At 27.8% G+C, this 6,042-nt stretch overlaps 1 long non-coding RNA gene across 3 annotated transcripts; it reads right to left on the bottom strand.

Moving 5' to 3' along the window:
* Positions 1 to 1,286: 1,286 nt before the first annotated feature.
* LOC149054198 (uncharacterized) lies at positions 1,287 to 3,624 on the bottom strand. Of its 3 annotated transcripts, none has more exons than XR_016192329.1 (3): positions 3,549 to 3,567; positions 3,137 to 3,271; positions 1,287 to 2,414 (listed from the first exon to the last, which is right to left on the bottom strand). It is a non-coding gene; the product is annotated as an uncharacterized LOC149054198 (long non-coding RNA). The 3 variants fall into 3 exon arrangements; XR_016192328.1 differs by lacking the exon at positions 3,549 to 3,567 and adding an exon at positions 3,480 to 3,498; XR_016192327.1 differs by having other exon boundaries at positions 3,137 to 3,624.
* Between the last annotated feature and the right edge of the window lie 2,418 nt (positions 3,625 to 6,042).

The following is a 6,042-nucleotide window of genomic DNA, read 5'->3' as shown; positions in this document are numbered from 1 at the left end:
TTGGTATGTTTTCTGGTAGTTATACCTACCTGTTGGTACATTTGAGAGGTTAAAATTTAATTAGCTCAATGTTTTGCTCGGCAATTGGTAAAAAGAAATAAAAATTATGTGGGCAAGTTGATGCTGCTTCGCTCAACATTATTTGTGACACAATGTTTGGTCACTGGTGAGTCACTGTAATAAATGTGCCAATAATGACTCACATAGTCACGTGTTTATTTAGGTGTTTTTATGGCTTTGTTATGGTTCTCAGTTTCACATTTAATTTTCTTGATATACAATTTTTACGAATAAAAATTTAGAAACTAGAATTACGAACACTATTATATCACACAATCATGAAATATGATTAGTGATTAATAGTAAACATATATACAAAGTATCCAGGCACTTGTTATGGATTGTCAAAATCATGAATACTGAAATGTTAAACCAATCTGACTGCAATATAGATAACGATTGCCTTTATTATATGTGTTCCATTATAATTCGAATATGGCTAACCTATGTCTATATTGGTGTGTTGTGTTAATATTATCTATTAACTAATTGGATTTATTTTGTTGCCTTGGATTCAGCGATATCGAATTTATCATTTGTTCCTAGTCTTTACAATTATTTGAAAAATAATAAAAACCATCAATACTTTGAGAAGCTATATCTCACAGACCAATAAACGAAAAATAAAAATTGTTAACACCTAAATTCACGAAAAAAATGATTTTATTAATTTATGATATTTTAATTATTTACTAACATTTGAAAATCAAAAGTTGATAGTGGTTTCACCAATAAATTTAAGGAGGAAGTAGTATATCATTCTGTAGTAACTATACATAAATATTCGATGTTTTTTATGATATAATCTTTTATAGGGCAAATGTTTTGATGCTAGACTTATAAATGGAAGTGTTCATTTTTTACATTTACTGGTTAGGTTAGGTTAACCTAACCTTGCTGTAACCGTTATTAAAGTTCGTACGATCCTCAAACATCATGAAGCGATGACCACATCATCAGCAATGAGGCTGGTCAGTCAAAGAGACAGGACCCGTTTCGAACATTAAATCTCTTGGGCGCAAACGAGCACAAAGTTCGTTTTTTCGATGTTTCGCTGCTGGGTTTCATTTGAGTCACCATAATCGATGACATAAATTTGAAATTAGAAATTATTGTATCCCATACATAATTTAGTACCCTATATATAGTATATACGCAATTAAACTATTAATTAGGACTATAATATATATAATATATTCAATTCACAATAAAAAAAAAAAACTAAATTTAATAATTTCAAACTATTATATTATTTATATTTTTAGATAAATTTTCATCCATATTTGTTTTAATTTAATTGTATTGATATAATACGTCATGTAAACTATATACTTAAGTAAATTATATTGTTACACACCTTAAACTTTAAAATAATTATTTAAATGCAAATAAAATAATTAAAAATACAATGTTATAATACATAATTCACTAATTTTTTTGAAAAAAAAAAAAAAAAAAAAATTGTTAGTGTGCTATTGTTATAGGTATATGCCTTGTATACCTATAACAATGGCTTATAAAAAAAAATACGATCGTTTATGTTAGAAATATTAAAATTTTTTTTTTAAATATTTTAAACGAACATTTATAAATACCATATTATGCACCTAGGTAAATTTATATTTTTTTAAATTAGATTGATTAAAACAAAAGTTATTTTATTTGTCAGAATGACAGATCTATCTGAGTGGGACACATTGTACATTGATATACTGAATTTGTAAAATCGCAAAATAAGAAACGAAAAAAAGGAAAATTTATGGTAAATATAAACAAAGGGGATCGCCTAAATATTATAATATGACATTGGACATTAATCGCATTAAAAACAGATATTAAGGTTAAGGCCCTGTAAATAAGGCCCATATACAGTTAGTTATAAGTGCTAATATCAGATGCAAATATGTCGCTATACTACAGTAGTTTACAAGTCGGTTACTGTGATGATGGATGGTATTAAATTCGAATTCAATGAAATTATATATTAATATCATTGTATACGAAAAGCAATTCTGAGCGGAGACGTTTTGTCAGTCTAGGACATTTTATACTATTTTAATTATTACGTTGTTATTATTAATGTCTTGTTCGGATATTTTGGTATGTTCGGCATTCGGTGAGGATGTGGCTGATGGTGACTTGGACACCACATGATGGGCACATTGGAGGTTCTTCCTTGGCCATCAAGAAGCTGTGAGAAATGATATGTACGATGATAATGGGAAGGTTGATTGCAGTTTTGGCGGCAAGGTCAGCGAGTTCATTTCCTTTTATGGCTGAGTGTCCGGGAATCCAGAAGATGTGACAGAATTAGCTACTTACATGGAACATTTTTTTAAATGTTCAATCCTTAGCTATAATAGTCAATAATAATCAATTTAATAATTTGTAAATTTTTAGTTAGTAAATTTAGTAAATATTTGAACTTTAAACGGTTATGAAAAAAAGTGCATATGTATTTTAATATTTTCCAACTGCAATTATATAAATTTATGGGGAACCATATATTAATTTTTCAAGTTTTTTGACCTAGTGAATATAATTTGTTTGACATAAATTTATAGTCTATAGAATAAAAAATTAATCAAATTTCATCAAATGTCTATAAATAGCTTAAAAAGAACTGAAATATTTTTAAAGTTTTATCAAGTATATAAATCGATAAAATAAACATACGGTGTACATTTTTACAGTTATTTGTTTTTGAACAACGACAAAATAAGAATATTGGTACGAGAAAAATTGAGCAAATATCCAATGTTGAAATTGAAATGCTCATAACAATTTAATTTGACTTTCCGGTAGACATTTTTTATTTGATAAAAATACACAAATTATGAAGAATCTCGTGTTGAATTTTCAAATCTTAGACTTCAAAAGATAAATTTTATGAATTTATAACTCAAAATAAATTGCAAAGATTTCTTTAAATTTGGAGTTCAATGTTATGAATTTAATAACCTTCAACCACAATGCGTTGTGTGTGGAGAAATTTTAGATATTTCTATATGAAATACTCAAATGTAAAAAATTTGTCAACGTATCAAAGGATATAGAAAGACAAAAGAATACTCACAAGATTGTGCATAAAAACACTTTGAGCTGTTGTAATTTCCAATTTTGAACTGACCGGGTTTTTAAATTTTAATTTGTAAAAGCTGTATGTTAGGCTCTTGTGTTTAATGAAAACAACGGTGAATCACACACAGCCCTAAAAACACGTAAACAAATATGTGAGTCATTACTCATTACTCATTATTGTTGGTTATTTTATTTTTTTGTAGCATTAAAACTCATGTGCAAACCATATGTGAATTGATGGAAAACAAAGTGGTTATGTGGGGAATAATAATTTATATTTTGTAAATAAAATGATTGATATCAGTGACAGGTGCCTAGCTTAATATAATACTGTATACCTAGGTATATTATGGTAATAATAATAATATAATAGCATAGAATATTGACGGCGGTTTCCTGTTGTATACCATAATATCGGGCCACCGCGGCGACTCACGTCTCACGGCGATTCGAATCGAAAAGTAATAAATCGAAACTCGACGTCTCGCGAGTGATATCACGGTATTGTTGATATTAATTAAACGTCAACAATTTTTCGCTAATGGTATTTACACTAAATTGTTTGTTCGCATTTCAACGTATAGTATGCATGTACAGTAGGTACCTATATCTATACCAACACCTATTCATTATTAATTAAAAACCTCGAGTTTTTTTTATTGTTTAACGTTCGTATAATAATTTTACCATGCTAAATCAATTTGTAATTTTAATTTGTTGTGATTTAGTTGTGAACTAGTATCTATCTGAACGTAAAATAAATTTAACTGACAATGTGTAAACTGGCTTTCATTAAACTCAGTATATAAATGATACATTTTTTGCAATTTTAAACATTATGATTTAACAATGCATTTTTTCGCATTTTACTATGGTGTACGCATCTTGTATGCGATTATATCATTTAATTTATGTATATATGTATATATTATGAAAGTAGTTTGAATTAACCCTTTAATTTCCATTTGTTTTTTTTTATTTCGTAAAGAAAGTAGGTAAATTAGATCATTGTTCCCATGTTTGATTTTTATTTTGTCATTTTTAAATTTCATCGAAGTCTGCAACTTATGCGATCTATTTTTTTCATACCAAATAGAAACGTAGGTAGTAACTTTACTAAATAGATTAGTATAGATTTTTACAGTATATATATACAAGAGGTGTGCCGCGAGGATTTACCCATGCGATATCTCACGAAATAATGGAGATATCAAAATTCTGGTTTTATAATAAAATTCACTGGGATAAGAATTACAATTATTTCATTTTTAAATTTATTTAAATTTGTTTTGAAATAATTAAATAAAAAATATATTTTTTAACTTTTTTACCAAAACATTAAAATAAACTAAAATATCTAATATATATTATATATATAGATATATATTCTCTAAGTCATATTACATAAGTTATAACCTAACCTAATGAATATTGGATAACATGATAATTTATGTGGATATGACGAGTGACAACTCATTATAAATATAAATCATTAATTATGTTTAAAATAAAAACCTCCGAAACATATAAAATGTATAGGTACTTGTGAATCTGTCTTCGGTATCGTCACGACGGTCCGACGGTGGTTTGAGAAAATGAGTTAATCGATAATAATAAGCCACTAAAATCTCAAAGATTTTCGTTTTATACGGATGGTAGGCGACAGAGCACCAGTCGTACGATTATTTGATGCTATGTAGACGTAATGCACTTCATAAAAATAAAGCGTTATTTATTTTCACCTAAATTTAATTGATGTTTTTGCGGTATGATATTATAAGTCATACAACGTTAGGTTTTTATTTAAAATGCGGCGTAATATTCGCGTATATTTCAACTAATCACGATATAACCAGACAGAGGGTGTTATATATACTAACCGCTTTAGTTGTCTTAGGTTGTCAAAATAATCAACAGCAATGAATAAAATGGAAGCGGCAGACCAAAATATAGTTGTTAGATATATTTAAGTAATTTTACTGATATCACAATACAATTTGTATAGAATTTATAAGAATTATCATAACTTTTGCTCTTGAATATGACGAAAATCACAAAAAGTACTTAACAATTGTCTATTTAATGGACCTAGCATATACATTTTAAAATTTTGGGAAACAAAAGTATTGATATTGCAACAATGAGTATTATTTTTATTTTTTGCGACTGCTTACACGATATGTAGCTAGAGAAATGGTTTGGTTCTCAACTTTGGTATGTTTTCTGGTAGTTATACCTACCTGTTGGTACATTTGAGAGGTTAAAATTTAATTAGCTCAATGTTTTGCTCGGCAATTGGTAAAAAGAAATAAAAATTATGTGGGCAAGTTGATGCTGCTTCGCTCAACATTATTTGTGACACAATGTTTGGTCACTGGTGAGTCACTGTAATAAATGTGCCAATAATGACTCACATAGTCACGTGTTTATTTAGGTGTTTTTATGGCTTTGTTATGGTTCTCAGTTTCACATTTAATTTTCTTGATATACAATTTTTACGAATAAAAATTTAGAAACTAGAATTACGAACACTATTATATCACACAATCATGAAATATGATTAGTGATTAATAGTAAACATATATACAAAGTATCCAGGCACTTGTTATGGATTGTCAAAATCATGAATACTGAAATGTTAAACCAATCTGACTGCAATATAGATAACGATTGCCTTTATTATATGTGTTCCATTATAATTCGAATATGGCTAACCTATGTCTATATTGGTGTGTTGTGTTAATATTATCTATTAACTAATTGGATTTATTTTGTTGCCTTGGATTCAGCGATATCGAATTTATCATTTGTTCCTAGTCTTTACAATTATTTGAAAAATAATAAAAACCATCAATACTTTGAGAAGCTATATCTCACAGACCAATAAACGAAAAATAAAAA

The sequence above is a fragment of the Diuraphis noxia genome, unplaced genomic scaffold (assembly GCF_037042655.1).
Source record: "Diuraphis noxia isolate RWA-SAM2 unplaced genomic scaffold, SU_Dnox_SAM2 contig0009, whole genome shotgun sequence".
Lineage (NCBI taxonomy): Eukaryota > Metazoa > Arthropoda > Insecta > Hemiptera > Aphididae > Diuraphis > Diuraphis noxia.
This window is presented reverse-complemented; position numbering and strand designations above follow the sequence as displayed.